Genomic DNA, 18,731 nt, shown 5'->3' on the forward strand with positions numbered 1-18,731 from the left:
CTGTTCTGTATTAGCGGATATAAGCAATCCGTTGCAGTAGTCTACCCTACTCATGACTAGGGTTTGTACAAGTGTTCTCCGATGATGGTCAGCTAAGTATGGGAACACCCTTCTGAGTAGGCCAATGACTCTCATGCAGGTTCCTGTAACATGTGTGGCGTGATCTTTTAGTACCAGGAATTGATCTAACTTAACGCCCAGATTTTTCACGCTTTCCTTAGGACAAGGAGCTGTGCCCAATTCTGGAGGCCACCACTCAGGTGTCCAGAGGAGTGGTGCGTTCCCAAAAAGCATGACCTCCGTCTTGCCTACATTACACTGTAGGCAATTGGAGGTCATCCATCCAGCAATGGCTCTCATTCCAGCAGCAAAGGAGTTCCTTACTGTAGGGGTCATGTTTTGGAATGGGAACAACAGCTGGGTGTCATCTGCATAGGATATTGGTATGAACCCAAATTTTCAATAAAAAGGTTATTTATTGAGCAGTCTTCTTTCTCATGCAAGAGAAGTGAATTGCTACAATCGTAATACTTGCTATGAAGTAAAGTGCGTACAGTAAAAATATTATAAAATAATACTGTAAAAGCATTTATATGGTTTCTAAGCCATAAGATACATAAAATAGATAAAATACATACAATGATAAATAATGACTAAAAGTACTCAACTGGTGCATCTAAAATACGCCTACCCCGGTGTACCTAACCTAAGTCTAGTACAAGTGAAGAAGTAAGTGAGGTGTAGCTTGAGTTAAATAGTTTCTGCCAAGAATCTATCCAATCTATCCAAGAATTCTCTAAGGGTCTAATCAGCTTGGTACCTTGGTACCTTGGTTATAGAATGAAGGAGGTCTTGTATCTCTCTCTCAGGACTCGATCTCCCAGTAACCCGCAAGGGTAGCGGGGAAACACTGGAGCTGGATTTCTCGGCAGGAGAAAAGACAGCGTCTCTCTGTGTGTCAGCAGGGAGGGTCGGCTTCCTTCGGCACTCGCATACAGCAGGGCGTCGGGCAAGTAGTTAGTCGATCTGCTCCAAAACCACAGTGTGTTTGCTAGGGCAGATGTGGGCATATATATACCTGGAAGGTGCCGAGTTTGACGTAAGGGTGGACATAATAACGTCACTAAGAACTCAAAGTTCTTTACACACTCCAGGAGTTCTGGGACAAATCAATACTGAAGCAGGGGGAATTCCCGTACTGCTGAAGGCTGGCTGTCTTCAAGAACTCGTTGTACTCTAGGAGCTTAGTGGAAGTAGCCATGCCATATTTGGACTGCATTGGCTGTGCCTAAATATGGTTATGATTCTTATGCCTATATAAGGATATGATAAGTTATACCTATATAGGGGCATGAATCGGGAAATTTACACTAGAGCCCTAGATACGTTACAACATATTCTCTGATATTTATATGTGCCTCTCATCTTCATTGCTTTATTTTTGCCCGCAAGATAGTGTCACTCATAGACGCTGAAATGTCACTCAATGACACTGGAATTATGAAAATGACACACATTGCAATCTGAAACCTTGGCAGCTATGTAAATAAGCAGCAACTAAGGCCTGTATATAATATTGAAAAAGCTTCAACTTAAAGCCCTGGTGACACCACAAAAATGTTGCTGCTCATGAGATTGAAAAAGGGCAGGGAAGTTCAGAGAGAAAACGACTCTTTAATGAATTTCCTTTCCCCTACAAAGCACACCTTGCAAAATACAAAACTATAGTTAAAAATATCCATGTATTATTAATGCTATGTATTTTAATATTTTGTATGAGAATTGTTTGTATTTATATCATATGTGTTAACATTTAAGTAGTTAATATTTGTTTTTTAAGTACACTTTTGAGTTTTTAGTTCCGTAGCGGGTTGTGGGTTTATAGAGGACTAGGGTGGGAAGTGATTTAATTATATAGATTTTATTTATTATTTATAGTAGTTAATACATTATTTTAAATTGAATTTTGTGTTTTTAGTTCCGTAGCGGGTTGTGGGTTTATAGGGGAATAGGGTGGGAAGTAATTTAATAATATGAAATGTATTGAATAATTTATATTTATTCATAAATATATAATTGTGATGTTATTGAGTTAAATGTGTACACTATTTAATTGATAATTGTATGCTAATTCGTTGTTAATTAATTTGAACTGTTTATTAATTATTATGGTAATTGTTTAATTAATTTTAGGTTTGTGTTGTGGTGTTTATAGGTGTAAATGGTGAGAAGGGTGAGAAGTAATCCATTTTTTATTGATGAATTATTAATTATTTGTTCATTAATTTGTATTAATTAATAATTATTCATTGTAATTGTGTAATTAATTTTAGGTGTGTGTTGTGGATGTTATAGTGTTAAACCTCTAGGAGTATGAGCATCAAGAGCAAGAGCTCTGTTTGGCTGCCACCACCATGAGAAACATTTTGCTGGCAGCCATTACTGGACTCGGGGACTTAGTCTCCTGTCCTGAAGTTAGAAAAAAAAATATTATGGAGACAGGGTAGGGATACCCTGACTCCATAGTCCCCATGGGCGAGGGACCCGGCATGGGGCCAAAAAGAAAAACAAATTGATAAAAGATGCTGCCATCTGCAAACAATAAGTCCGCTCCCAGCGGGCGGGACCTTTCGAAATACTACAGCCTGCTGGGAACTGACTTTTGATCCGCTTCCCTTCCTTCACTGATGTGGGCATGGAAACAGATCAAAATATTGCTGCCGCACGGCGGGAGCAGCATTGGTAGCAGCTCCCTGCGGGCAGGAGCGAATGCCAGCTCCCGCTACATGTGAGGTGCCAACTGTGGCCGAGGGGGCCCTGGGGCTCACACAGCAGCCCACATCAAGTGTATGGTGGGTGCCCTGGGTGGGCCCCTTGGGATAGAGTCTTCGGGAGCAATCTTGGCTCTAGGAGTGGTGGCCATGCGTCTTTATTTTAATGACAGGCACTGGGGAATGGGGCCCTCCTCCCCTTTAATTAAAAGAAAAGCCCAGGGGGTGGGGTCCCCTGGGCCTATTAAGGCTCCGGGAGGGGGTTGCATGCCATCCATCCCCTTTAGTAAAAAGAAAGCCCCGGAGAATGGGGCCCTCAAAGCCTAATACGTCTCCGGGAGGGGACTGCAAGGCCACCCTCCCCTTTAATAAAATGACGGCCCTGGGTCCCTAAGGCTTAATAAGGCTTGGGAGTGGGGGCTGCACAACCCCGTTCCTTTTATTTAAAGAAATGGCCCTGGGGTTTGGATTCCCCAGGGCCTGACAAGGCTCGGGGAGGAGAGCCATGTGGACCCCTCCCCTTTCATAAAGAACAAGCATTGGAAATGCAATACGTCTTGCATTTGTTAGATTTAGAGCTATTGGCGTTGTAAACAGGCCCGGTTCCGAGAATTTTAATCTGGGTGGGTGTGAGGAAGGACTTACTGGTGTTACAACATGGGCGGATTCCCCTCTTGACGACGGATAGGAAGTGCAGGTGGCGCTGTTGAGCAGCAGTGGTAAACTCTAACCGCAAGTGGCGAGTGGCGCGGAGCGAGAGAGAGGAGCCGGGAGCCCGAGGTGCCTGAGCCTGAGCCGGAGCCAAGCCGGGCTGAACAGAGCAGGGTTGAGCTTGAGCCTGACCCGGAGACCCGGAGATTCACTCGGCGCCTGCCGGCAGCTCTCGACAACACCCAGTGACAGCGGCGGTAAACAGCACGCGCAGCCGAGTAAGGCGGTGAGGAGCGGCAAGGGGGGGCGGAGGCAGAGGCGGCGGGTGGTGAGAGCGGTGGGAGCTCGTACTGAGTCGGGCTAGTCCGCTGCCACAGTCCAGCCCAGCCCAGACCCACCTTGCTACTTTTCTTTCGCCATCCCCGTTATTCTCTAGTGTGCACAGGACGAAGAGGCAGTTTTGCCCAGCACTCTCTCCTTCCCACACAAGACCTCGTACAACGTCATCCCCTGCCTGTCCTGTGCAATAGTAGGACAGTAGGACACACACCCCATGCGCCTCCCCACGCTTGTAGTGGTGTGGAGCATCTCAAAGAGCAGCAAAGAGGCGGAGGAGTAGGAGAGCAGCAAAAAAATAAACCACCTAATCAAGTGACAAATCAACAATCCAACCATTTGATCCACCCAAGTCAAACAATAAGTGAAGCTGATTTTGATCTTGTCAATCGGACTATCCAACATCGTATAAATCAGGAGATGCCCTCCCCAGGGCAGAGGCAGGCTGGCCCTGCAGAAAAAAAACGAAAAGAAATCCTGTCCGGACAACCTCACTTCAGCCCAATCGGCTTCAAAGGCAGTAAGAGGCGCGTGACGTCAGTTCTCCGTGGAACAATGAGGTCGGGGAGGACACGAAGGAATCCACCACAGCCTACGAAACGGAAATCTAAAATCAAATTAGCAATCAATAACTCTGAGAACAATACAGTTAACTCTCCCACAACCTCACTAATACCACCAATCTACTCGGTATTTGGCTCCATGAATCCCACTGGCAAATTCTCATTTCTGAAAGACCCTGTTGCAGCAATTAACACAATGCCAGCAACTCCAAATGGACTCCAAAAACCACTGACACCGAGTAAAGTAAACACGCAGTCGGTAGTTGCATCAACCCCCTCACCCCATCCAAATATTAGCACAGCAAATGGCATTAGAATAGAAGAACTAGGCAGGTGTATGCCAACAGCCCAAGAGGCTCACAGGCCAATAAGCCAGGGGAACAATAAGTACACGATCCAAACACAAGCCCAAGTGCACATGGAAATTGGAGGTAATGACCAGGAGCAAGATCAACTAAAGTATAAAACACCGCTAGGTCCTACTGATAGGATCACTGACAGTACTACTGAAAATCCACTAGAAAGTGGTATAATAAACACAAGTCAAATCAGAGCAATAAGGATAACCACATCTCCAGCACTATCAATAAGCGACACAAATCTGGACCAACTAGGGGCTGGTAGCCCTCCAGGCACAGGCAATGACCAGGGATGCATTAATACCAGCAATTTAGATGTAGCGTATAAAGAACAACCAAATAATCACTCGACACCCAGACAAGAGTCACGACTAAATCAAGCAAAATTAGATCCCAATAAAAAAGATAAGGTGTGCAACTCCTGGTTGGAGTCACAAACCCCCTTCCTTAACAAGGAAATCTTACAAGTCCAAAGCACAATTTCAGCCAATACCAATGACAAACAAATCAAGAACATAAGAGAAATTGACCTCAAGCAAACAAAACCATTTAACAAGTTCGTAATTACATCCAATGATGTTCAAGAAAAAACCCTAGTTGGCTGTCACACAAGTAAACAACTGCTTCTGGAACCAGCAAAAGAAAACCTAATCGAGATATCAAGTGGGTCGAACCAGGAAGCATACGCACCCGCGGATCCATTCAAAAAAATAAATCAAGTATCTCGACAGGACACAACAATAATAGAAATATCGAGTGCGTTGGAATTGTCCGACTTAATACTCCCAAAAGTTATTGGAAAAACATGTCTCCTGACCAAATTAACCGCCGAACACCGAGTGGACCAGGCAGGTGAAAATGTCGTGGAACACTCAAACCGCAGGGCTAACACACCTAATCACAAGGTCAACCAGTGCCAAGAAGCAGAAAAGCATGGTCCTAAGCAAAACTTAGGGCGTCATTAGGATGACGGGCGGCTGTCGGAATTCGGGACAACCCGCCATAGTGGCGGGCACATCCTGCATTTATAGCATTGTGGCGGGCGGTGCTCTCTGCACCGCCCGCCACAATGCTAAAAATACATTTCAGCATTTGCATTAACAAAGCGGCAGGCACCGCGCGGTGCCTGCCGCTTTGTTAATGCAAATGAAGGGGGGGGTACCACAGGTACCCCGGTGTGCAACCCCCACCTATACCTGCAGGGGGCCCCCAGAGTGAAGACCGCATGCCTTAAAGGCACCTAAATTCAACCATCATAATATGGCTGGCGGTGTCTGATAGACACCGCCACCATATTATTCCTTTTTCGCCCCGGCCGCAAGGCGACCGGGGTGGAAAAGCGGCGGACGGTCTTTCTGTCCGCCGAGGTCCCCCCCACCATACTAATGTGGCGGGGGTGAAAACAAGTGTGGATGTTGGGCGGATTGCCCCCGCCAGGCTGGCGGTGGCTACCGCCAGCCTGGCGGGGGCAATCCGCCCCACATCGTAATAGGCCCCTTATAATCCATAATTAAACTACATGGTGCTCTGGGGAAAATACAAGAAACATCAATCAAAACGCTGAATATGCAGTCCGATAAACTATATCCAAATAAACGTCATGAGTATAATCGCCAAGTATATTTCTGACATAAACAAAAAACTTGATGCCATGGCAAACACATTTGCAACTCTTCAGGACCAGAATAATCTTTGGGCCCAGCCCTCATATTGTACATGTAGCCCCATACTTGAAAAATTAAGGGATCTACCGACAATACTCAAAAACATTTTACAGGAATGCAAACGTGCAAATCACGGCACAAACAGCACATTTGATCAAAGAGACACCATCACCCGTGACCATTATCATTATAAAGCCACGTCTAATGAAGATACAGCCAAACTAGAAATGAGGAGTGAAAAACTCCTTTAGAAACCTCACAACAAATAATAGACTCAAACTCCGAGCAAAAAAAGACATCAAAAATAAAAACCGGAGAACCAACTGAAGAACGAACATCACCATGGGTAAAACCCCCGGACCAGATTAATTATAGTCATCGGTTGACTGTAAAAGAACAACCAACACAGGAGCAGATAAAAATCACAAACAATCAACAACAAGTTTTAACTAAACAACAGAAAAAACGTGCAAGAAAAACCAGAAACCAACAATTAAACAGTAGACCCGCTAACAAGCAGGCCTTGGCCAATTACCCAATCTTGAATCTCCCCAAAACCCTAACAAAACTTGAAATCAAACAGAAAAGGGAGAACATCAGTCAAGTACAACAACCAAGAATCCAGGAAAACTCCAGATTCAATACACCAATGAGGAAGAACAACAGCCAACCGCTATGGAAGCACATTTTATTGGGTTGGCCCCGTACCAAGATTAAACACACACATATCCATAGAGGAATGTAATAATGACGAACTCGCGACTCACTCCATAGAAAAGAGTAGTGCAAACTGGAGCCTTGAGAGTGCCGACTACGAACCTACACAACCAAACAGAATAGTAGGGAGCCCAAAGGGCCAATCCAAAAATAATGGGAACAAATGAATACAAACAGTCCGGACTTCTCAGCCGGATCAAGAACAGACCATAAGGGCCCAGGAGCACAGTACAAGTGTGATGGGGAAGCAGGGACACCTAAGGGAGGCATTCGCCAAAGCCGTCAACCATAAATAAAAAGTATCCCTCATCCTGCATACAACGTTTAGCCCCATTGCAACTCTTAACAGAAGGGACATTAAAAACCATAGGCAAGTCACTGCGAAAATTGACCAGAATCTGCAAGACCAACTATTAGTTAAGATAATCACGGATCTTGATGGCCACAACCAATTGGTTGCCCGGAAATAGAAACAAGGATACATCTACTCCATGCGACAACCACCAACGAACATGCATTAAACCTTGGGTTGCATGGCCCAAAAAGAGAGAACCCAAAAGTAATCGCAAAAGTAAACGAGCCCCCTGAGCACACAGGGAGGGATGATAATAAGCACAACACGAAAAATTCACTCAACGACGCAAGGGATAAAGAAAAAGACAAAATAACGAGACATTGGACAAACGATCAGGCACTGTCCATTCCCGAGCTAAAGCAAGATATAAAATCGAACACAAAAAGAAGGATTTTCTTCATTCCAAATTACAAAACACAAGGCCACAAGAGTACCTAAACAAAGGAAACATTCTACATTTGACATCCGCAATTCCGAGCCGTAATCATTTAACATCTTATGATCTATTATCAATAGAATTTGTAAACCTCAGTAACAATACAGCAAAGGAAGGCACCCTAACAACCTGGAGGAACTCAGAAACCGCCAAGGAGATACTCCATGAAACTACTAAATTCCATGATTTGGGAATCACTCTGAAAGCAGAGGTAACACCAGGTTACCCGTCCCCTCTTTTAATGAAACACACCACAAGAGAAAACAGTTCACTGGTAAAACGATCCACATACTCGGTACTGCAAGGCGCCAGGGGTACGGAAAATTTGAAATCCGAACATCAGTTCAGATCAAATCGTGGAATAAGAGAATTCTGAAATAATACCCAGGGTGGCAAAATGGATCAAAGCCCCGTAAAAGTTCTATCTTGGAATATTGCTGGAGCAAAAGACATCATAAGTGACAAAAGAAAAACGGACTCCTGGGACACCTATGAAATCATCGCACTACAGGAAACATGGCTAACTGCTCCAGTCGATGTCCCAGGTAGAATAGGTTTTCACGAACTCAGCACTAAGGGCGAGCAAAGGGGGGTCTGTCAGTTTATATTTCCACAGCACCAAACATTAAGTCCTCCCAATTATCCGCATCCACCGCAGACATGCAAATAATCAAGTTGGTAATGGGATCACAGGTTGGCATCGGAACTGTCATCCTCATTAATATATAAGCCCACCCAAAAACCAAAGTAAAAGGAGCTCTTCAAAAAAGTTAGCAGTGTTATATCAGGTTTCCGCCTTGAAGAGCCAAATTGGGAGATAATTCTTACAGGTGATTTTAATGCCAACCTACTACATCCCCATGAAGACGAAGATAACATCATTACTGCTAACTAACTCTGGGCCGTCGAAACACAGGAGATCCCGTACGCAAAGAGAACGGACAAAGTGGGCCGGCAACTGATGTGGGAGCTCGAGCAGCAAGGGACGCGAGTGTTAAACGGGGGAATAAAACAGGACAGACCTGCCAATAGTACCTATATTGGTCCTAGTTCAAGCACAATTCTGGATTACACCATAGTCTCCTTCCCACTCCTTGGATTAATCAAAAAGTTTCAAATCATATGCTCTCCAGATAGTGATCACTCGGCTCAGCATATTGAAATCAAACTAACTCCTCCCAAACATCTAAATGCCCCAATACTAGCAGGGGAAACGTCAACAATACATTTGAAACGTTTTAAGGTGGATGAGCGTGACACTACCGCAAATAGCTTTGGATGCAAAGAACCTAATGCAAATGCTTACCCCGGATAATGAATTGACCGTTGAATCATGGACTGCCTTTGTGAATAAATTACCGAAGACTGGAGTCAACGTCAAAACAAGGCACAACGAAAAGAATAACCGCTATCTCAGCCAGATAACACGCTCTTTGAGAAGGCGTCTGCGACAGTCAGTGAGGAGAGCACACGGTCACAGCCCAAAATCCAAGGTATGGCAGGATGTATGTTTCACAAAGAAACTATACAAGAAACAAATTTGGAATGAGAAAAAAAAATTAGGTCACCAACTTCTGGACAAAAGTATTATACAATGCAAAAAAAACAGACTCCAGAGCATTCTGGTTGCAACTTGCAAGTAAACTCATTGAATAGATCTGCAAACACTATAAGCACGACCTGCATCACAGAAATGCCATGGGTACAGCATCTAATTGATACCTTTTCAATAAATTCCAACACCTCCGCCATCAACAGTAATCACAGTATTTAAAACACCTAACGCAGAGCCTCAGCTGACCACAGTTTTCGATCGGATAAACATCTCGTATAAAACACAGAAAGGACCAGACCACATACCACGACCATATGAGGAAGTAGAAATACTACAAATAATAAAGAAAAGCAGGCAAGACAGTGCCCCAGGACCGAATGGCGTCCCCCAGGCAATCTATAAGGTAGATCCCCACTTTTGGGCCAGTAACTTCAACAAACTGTTCCGGACGATAAACATCACCAGTCGGATCCCAGAAAGCTGGAGAGGGGCGAACATCAACCCAATATATAAAGGCGGTGATCGAAAAAATCCTGCAAATTACCGCCTGATAGCGCTCATTGATGCTGAGGCTAAGTATTACGCCTCACTGGTATTAACCGACCTAACAAAATGGTCTGATGACAACAACAAAATCCCCGTAAATCAGTCAGGGTTTCGCCGTGGCATAGGCACCATGGAAAACGCCATAGCAATAAGCCTTATAGCTGAAAAAAGCCTGCAAAATCATCAAGCATTACACTTATGCTTTGTGAACTTTAAGGCGGACTTCGACCGTGTTAGCTGACAATTACTTTGGGCCAAACTAAAGCAGCAGGGCCTGCCAGATGCAATCTTAAATCAAATAATGGACTTATACACCAACACCTGAATGCAGGTAAAGATTGATAATGGCCATCGGGTTACGCAGAAGATTAGAACTTGTGAAGGATTAAAGCAAGGCTACGTCTCGCCCCCTCATCTGTTTAACTTATTCATGGCCGATCTGTCACCAAGGCTAGACGGGATCAATGCACACCCTCCACGGCTAGGAATATTGCCCCTCACTCATCTTTCCTATGCTGATGACGTTGTTCTCCTCAGTCAGACGAAAATAGGACTGCAACATCTCATGCAAGAACTGGCAGAATACACCGAACAGAACCTTTTAGAAATAAACAGTAAGAAAACAAAGCTCATGATAATAACCCATCGCCGTATAAAACCGCTGAACTTCACAATCGACAATAAGAATCTGGATGTAGTGGAAAGCTACAAGTACCTGGGGATACTTCTGGACAGACGGTTCACCTTTTCCACGCATTTAGATGCCATCGAGAAGAAAGGAACAGCCTTACTACACGCATTCAGCAGTTTATCCAAGCAGTTAAAAGGCCTTTTTTCACTCCTCTCCTAACAGTCATCAAAGCCAAGCTAATTCCAACAATAGCTTATGGCAGTGTGGTACATTGTGGAAGGAGTGCGCCGCTCTTAGATAAAATTCAAACAAGAGTGTATAAACGTGTATTCAGCTTACCATGTGACGCCTCACCCGCACAGGTTCGGCTCGAATTTGGCTTGCAGTCCCAAATATTGCACAAAAAATGAGACAGTCAAATTTTGGTATAGCATCTGGTTGAACTGCGAAACAGAAATTAACTTCGCCATTTGGGAAGCCATGCAAAGCAATCCCAATTCTCAGTATGCAAAGTACCTAAACTCCTCCCTTGAAATCACTGAGTTGGCGTCATTGTGGAAAAGGAAGCTACCTGTATCCTTATTCAAGCAGGCTGTAAAAAAGGCAGCTAACATGCATTCGTTGATCGATGATAAAACAACTCTGAGACATCGCTCACACGCTTGGATGATAATACAATCCTACAAAAAGCCGGCACCTGCAGCCCATCTAGGGCTTGCCTTCCCATCACATTTCAAACAAAAATATCTAAACCTACGTATGGGCAAATTGCCTACAAATGCCGACCAACCCGGCTGGAGGACACCAGGCCCAAAGGAGTGTGACTTATGTGGTGCTGCTGTACAAGACATTATCCATTTGATCTGCATTTGTTCAGCTTTGGATAGTGAACGCCGGAGCTTAGTAAAGGCAACATTAAATGAAAAAGGAATTCGCACATGCCGCTCAGCGATTCTACAAGTGTTGGACTCAGTGGATTTACAATTCATTTGCCGAACAATTAAATATGTTATTAATTTTGAAAAAAAAGCTTTGCAAAGAGCTAATACAAACTTGAATCTCTTGAAATGTTAATTCGTATTTTCCTAATATTGAACCAGCTCTTTGAATCATTAGGACATCAAGAACACCGTGTTCTTTACCATTTAAATTAATGGTTGTTTTAACACCTGTACAAGAAAGTGTCTTTCTATATATTTAAATAATATTGCATTTCATATTGTAACGGTTTTTATTAACTATACTATAAAATATTTTACACCCTCTTGACGACTATGTGTCCCACTACAGCCAGGACTGACAGGATCCAGTGACACGGCAAAATCCATTCCGCTGTTCTATTTTTTCACGGCGCGGGGCAAACTATAAACCGGAAGCGAGAGAGTACGACCCAGGAAGTGCAGTGGAGAAACCAATGACAAGAGGCGAGTTTGAGGAGGAGGCGTGTCATTACGGTGACGCGAAAGGAACAGGGACGGCGTTGGAAAGGAAGACGGAGGAACACGAGCCGTGTCCGCAGAGTACCGAAGGAGAGCCCAGGACGGAAAACGCCAAGGAGGACATCGACCAGGAATCCGGAGAGCTGTGGTGTGAAGACTGGTGGAGTCCGCCGGAGGATGCTGGAGAGCGGCTGCAACTCAGGAGAGATGCGGCGGAGCCGGTGAGTGCCAGCTTCTTCGGGGAACAGGAGGGTGGTGTGAGGAACAAGGGTAGCGAACCGGGAAGAGTGGCGGGTACCAACTTAGAGGGATTGTTGTGTGACTCGTACCCTGTAGATACCGGTGAAAGAACTCTTAAGACGGCGTGAATATCATTGAGGGTATTGTTACCTGGTATTCGTATCAATATTACCTACTGCTTAAAACCTCGCACTTGGCTCGGATACTGTGAGGTAGAATTGCCTAAGTCATCTCCATTACTCAGTTTAACGTCGGGTTCCTTAAGTGAATATTGCATAAACCAGCAGTGCTTACGTTAATGTTTTTTTTTTCCTTTACCCCAATGAACACACGACTAGACTCCTTAGGCACTAATGCATAAGATTCTATTTCCCCTATAACTATATCACGACGATTCTTCTTGTGCACTTTGAGGTGTGGTGAAGGGTTTACAAACACAGAAGTAACCGGAAAGCATATTGCTGATGGCTCCTTTCTTTTCCCTCTCTTATGAGCCTCCGGGGTGAAGATTTTGACCACAAAGAAGAGGAGCCGGAACCATCGCCCTCTACTACCCCTTCCAGCTCGACCAGAATTACACCTGAGGAGAAACCTAAAGACTTACCTGTTGTGTCACCCACTCTTGTTACTTCTGACAATAAAACTAGACCTCTTGGCAAATACATACAGCCTCCTCGTTTGTATATCAAACCTGCCCTCCCACAGTGGGCCAAGGGTGCTTTTGGGTGGGCCAATGCAGGCCCAATTTATAACAATTCTGAAGGTAGACTAGAAGCCCTAGAGTTACACATGGACATCGATTCACCAAAATGCCTGGGGTAGCTGAAATTAGATCACACATCCTTGACCTTAATGACATCACAAGTAGTGACATCATATGACTTTTGACCCTCAATCATTCAACAAAGTGATGTCACATGACCTTAACCCTTATAACATCACATTAATTGACATCACTGAAGTTATATTAAAAGCCATAATAAAACATGACTAAAACAATAAAACAACATTGAAAAATGACTGTTTTAGATACCACTTGTATTAGTGTGCTGACATATGAAAGGAGATCATTAATTGTTTTTCTTGGTTTTACATGAAACATTGTGTTCATCTGAAGAGGATAATTCCACATTTATTCTTAGATATTAATCAGATATTTATGATTCCCTTATGGCTGCTTATGCATTGAGGCATGCACTGTCACTATGGGAATATTATAATGTATGCCACATCCTACAATATATGACTTAGTGCATCATACACAGACTTAAATACATAAACACCTTCCGAATCCACACACAGAAACAGCCGGGTCTGGTGGACTAATGCGTCCACTGTAGGGCCCTGTTTTCGACCTAATAGTCACAGGTTCAAATCCTGGTGGGTCCACTCAGCCTTTCATCCTTCTGAGGTCAATAAAATGAGTACAATTGAGTTGGGTAACAATAAACATCTGTTATTCAGTGCCAAGATATCCTTGGGTGAACGAGAATTTTAACAAATGCACATGTTATGTTAGATAATTGAGGTGCAAAAGGACTCTCACAACTCTGGGCTCCGGTGCCATTGCACCTGCTGCATCATTGACAGATAACACCCTGTCCCCACTGCCCCATACACACCGCCTAACTGCAGCTTGCCTCCAACATGAGGTACGGTTGCACATTCCCGTTTTCTTCCAACATGAATATTTTAATGTCTCAGCCAGTGTAAAAAATCAGCCAAAGGCAGCATTTTCCCTTTACAGTGCTTACTTAGAACAGTATTTATAAAAACAATGCACTTCAAAATGTGTTCTAGAGGTTCCTTATTTATACCTGACTAGGGTTACCACCTAGCTGATTTTTTACTCTCACCACTGGTATGTTAATGCCCCAGCTGGTACAAACATTAGTAAAACTGCCTAAAGCAAGAATGTTTAGCCCTTATCTGTACTTAATTCAAACAGCAAATATAAATAGAAAACACTTTTAAATGGATTCTAGAGCTGCAAAGATTCCTGACTAATAAATATAGTAGAAACTGACTGAAAAGACATGGTACAAATGTATACATACAATTTTATTCATAGTTATATTTAGTATCGGGTCCATGCCTGTGCACATTCTTAAAACTACAACAAATAGCTGGTATTTTCTTTTGGAAAGGTGACAACGCTAACCCAGATTGATAATTAATGTAAACAAGGTGAAAAAGCTTCACAATATTTGGCCGTCCTCATGGCCTCTTCTGCCGACTGGGAGGGCCAAAAGTCATGTTTTGGTGGGCCTGGCCCACCCGCTAGAACCGGGCCTGATTGTAAATGTCAATATGTTTAACCTATGTGTTATGGAGTGCATGTACGTGGTGTGTAGTGGAAATATGTGGTTTGGATTGAAAGAGTTATGCGTGGCGTGGCATTGTGTGGTGTGAAGTGGATTTATGTAGTGGAATTATGTCGCATGGTGTGCTATGAAATTTGTGGTGTTGAGTATACTGGAATTATGTGCAGTGGTAGCAAAGGATTTAATTTCATATGAAACACTCACCTACAAAACACACATCTGCACAATCCAGCTCATCCCTAAAATCCAACACCACCTATAAACAAGTCCATATCTCCCCTGACGTACAACAGAAGGCCTTTACAATTAAGTTGGTTCAGTGCAGTGGTGACCCACAAAGCCAACAAAGCTGACAAACAGCACTAAATGTTTTTCTAAATGCAAACAGTTACGAATAACACTTTTTGTTTTTTACACTGCTGCATAAAGTGCAAGCACTGTGATCCATCCTGAATTCGGGTTAGGGGTAGTTGTTACTGCCATCTCAGGGCAATGCGCAGTAGAATATGAGATGATGAAAGTGCTACGTGGACAGTCTCACGTTACATACGATTGAGTTAAGGCTCCTTTGCAGTTAAACAAAACTGTCAAACACTGAGCAAACAACGTGTGCATAATCTCAAATCAGAGAAATGCATGAGGAGGGAAGCAGAGTTCAGAGCTAATGATCAAAAACCCAACGTTGATCATTTTAAATAAGAACAATTTGACATTAAACTTCTCTTGAAGAGGTTTTCTACTTTCCCTACCTGGGCATAAATGTTTCACACAATGTGAGTGGAGACAATACCTGACCCGCACGCCACTTAGCTCTTAATAACGATGCTCATGTGATCTGTCGGTGTTCAAACTGCAGTGCTTGTTAGTGCCTGCAATTTATTGCGCTGTGAGCTGGAGTTTGTTTTATACAACTACTAAAACTGGCAACAAGTACACCAGCGCTTCTCTATCTCGGTGTTAATGGCTAATAGGTCCATTGCAGCTATCACTGTATCGGGCTAGACTGTGGTACTGCAGAACTCGAGGCATCCAGGAAGGGGTTTGTAGGATGCACTGTCCTTGGACAGCTGTGGATCTTTGAGAGAGGGGATAAGGGTGGGAGGTAACACCGGGGCAAGAGATTAGCGCCAAGGGCAATATGCAGTTGTACAAACACTTATTTCACACAGGGACACATCAGCTATAAAAAATATTCATGGGTTCTTGTGAAATATGGGTATCAACATCATAATAGGAGCCCCAGACTACTTTCCAGACCTTTACCATTGCCCATCACGTTCTACTCATGAACAGCAACAAAAGCTGAACAAACCAGCTACTTACCTTTGGCAGCGCTCTTCCTGGTGATACTCTATCTAAAAGCAGAGTCCTCACAATCCGAAGTTCCTAAGGCACTGGAGAGGATGTGGCCTAACGGTCTAGTTTATAGGGGGGACATCCAGTGCCCTGTTGAGAGTTCACTGTCAATACTTCAGCGAATGGGCTGGGGATTACGACATTCTTTGGCAGTCAGACAGACACAATGTGCAGCCGGCAGTGGGTGTTCCTGGCGGAGCGGAGATGTCCTCACGCTACTTGTACATTGAGACATTCTTTTCTCTTGTGCAACTGGTTGACTTCGTTAGTGTTTGTGAGTCACAAGGTTTGTTTAACCGTCGCGCAGGTGGGGAACGTTCTAATGTAGTTTCAGAGACAGATGGTGAGAAAAACTGCAATTAACTGACTCAAGGCGGCGCATTCGGAATCCTTCCTGATGAGTCCTTTTCTTTTTGAAAACAAGCATTGGCACAGCCAACAGGTCTCGCCTTTGGGACCTTATAAGTGTTTAGTTATCCAGCACAATATCCTTGGTGCAACAACATCAACTGTTGCAAGGCTAAACACTTATTAGGACTTAAACTTGCATAAATGCGATACCTATTTCATTGCAAATGCTTGTTTAAAATCATGAAGGAGCAGAGTAAGGTGGCCAGGGATCACCCCCACCCCAGAAAGTGAGCTCAGATGAGCATGTGATTAATCAGGGGCATCAACCGGGAGAGAGCCGTCAAGGAGGTGGTGGGCTCACCCCCTCGGCCTTCCCTTCTAGCACCAGTGGAATTAAAAAACCGGTACAAAATGCTGTTGAATCTTGCACCTTCACTTGGAGCGGGATGTAATTAGCAGTCTTATGTTGGCCCCACCAGACTGGTTGCCACAGGGTGTACCTCTGGAACTATTCAGGGTCCAAGGTCTCAGAGTACTGATAGCTCCTCTGTAGCATATTTTCTTGCATCACTTAAGAAAATATCATGCAAAGATCTGAGATCTTGAAACGGAACCACAAAGAGATAAAAGTTGTCGGTCATGCACTAGAAGATAAACTGTACAAACTGACTCAGCCTACTGATGCTTTAGTAGTGAGAATGGCTCAAATGTGCTTGGAGGTCTCTGAGAATGCACAGGAGGTCAAAGCCTTTGCAAAACAAGCAGCTGAGAGAGGATGATGAGAGGTTAGAATTACACTCTAGAAAGAACAATTTAAGAATCCTGACTGTCTCGAAGGGGGTGGAAGGGCCCGATTTAAAAGCTTTTATCATAAAAATCCTGAAGGTGGGTTTTTTCAATAATAGGCCAGACCCTAATCTGGTGACCGACACCCAGAGGATACACGGGAATACAGTTTAGGCAGAATCCCAATTGAAAAACACCGAAAAAGATCTTGGTGAATTTCCAGACCTATGCATTAAAGCAGCAGGTCCTTTCATGCACCCAAAAGGCCAATTCCCTGTTATGCGAGAATTTCCTGTATCTGATCAGGTCTGATGTTGGAAGGATTACTGCCCAGAAGCAGCGTGAGCTGGGTAAGTAAATGGAGCAGCTAAAGGGTCTAGGAGTTTCGGTCCAGTTTAAATTCTCGGCCAAGCTGAGAGCCAGGTGGCAGAATGAGATGCATAACCTCAGGGGAGGGGATGAGGCTGGAACTGATCAAGAATGTTAGGCAGGAACCTCCAAAAGCTAATAGCCTCCTAGACAATGACAAGTAGGGGGAAAGACATGGGTGTTGCGTCGGAATAGCTAGCTAGAGAAAGGTTGCTTATTTGGGTCTTTAGTTTTTCTGTTTTCTTATTCATTTAAGGAGGGTGATGGAAAGGTTTGTGACTGGCAGGCACATATTTTTCTCTCCTTTGGGGTTGGGGGTCCCTAAAAAGGCAGAAAGACATGTCAAGATTAGCTGGGAGTGTTCGCAGGGGGAGGTTGCTCGTGGGTGGGGAGCATTATGGTAAAAAAAATCCTCAAAATTAGCTGCGCCTCCTTAGAGCATAGCAGTGATAGAAGGACCGCACTTGAAACCAGATTAAGTATAAAATGAATGATGTCTTAATGAAGAGGATTACATGGAATTTCAATGGGTTAAGTGCCACGAAAAAGCACAAATTATGCATGAGTTCTTGAATGGAACAAGGGTGCGGGTGATATTACAAGAAACCCAAGTAAACAAGGAGAGAAACGCAAGCCTTTGTCCCGATGAGCGCAGAAACAGAGCACATGGCTGGACGCACACATGACTAGGAACACTGCACGAGCACATGTGGGTCCATTAATACACGGATGGGGGTGCTTACAATTTACTCAGCCACCGCACTGTTTTATTATGGACAGTGTAAAAAGTTGGAAAACATTTTACAGGCTAGGTACACTGCCTTTTAAATAAGGTCAGTTGATATGTGCATTCAAGGACACATATTCACAAGATTGTTGATGCGTTGTCACTTTCTCGACTGTAGGTGCCACCTAAACGTGCAATGACACTTCCAGTTGGTGTCGGTTTTGCATAGTGTTTACTTGCTGCAAAAGTCCTCGCTGGTATAAAACTGCAGGATAAATAAAATATTACTGCGCGTGGGTTCTAATACATCTGCCAAAATTCACTTATTCTTTGCAACGTGCCGTTTTGGTTTTAGGGGGTAACTGTGCGTCTGTGGAGTTTTGCGCGAACCACAGAGGAATGGGACGAATCTACCTTTAAACACAAAACTTGTTAAATTAGGACACAGGCTAAGCCAGGGAGGGAAACATCGGAAATCTTACACTACAGTAAAGCGCTATACAAACTTGTCAACAACTCATAAAGCATGTTGTCTACACTATTTCCGACACATCA

The 18,731-nt window shown here is 43.9% G+C and overlaps 1 protein-coding gene across 1 annotated transcript in view; it reads right to left on the reverse strand.

Moving 5' to 3' along the window:
- Positions 1-16,003, reverse strand: part of HPDL (4-hydroxyphenylpyruvate dioxygenase like) — a 77,805-nt gene extending 61,802 nt beyond the window's left edge. Inside the window, exon 1 of the mRNA XM_086952295.1 lies at positions 15,911-16,003. The gene's annotated coding sequence lies outside the window, so the exon portion shown is untranslated. The remainder of the gene's footprint in view (positions 1-15,910) is intronic.
- Positions 16,004-18,731: the final 2,728 nt, after the last annotated feature.

The sequence above is a fragment of the Lissotriton vulgaris genome, chromosome 1_1 (assembly GCF_964263255.1).
Source record: "Lissotriton vulgaris chromosome 1_1, aLisVul1.2, whole genome shotgun sequence".
Classification (NCBI taxonomy): domain Eukaryota; kingdom Metazoa; phylum Chordata; class Amphibia; order Caudata; family Salamandridae; genus Lissotriton; species Lissotriton vulgaris.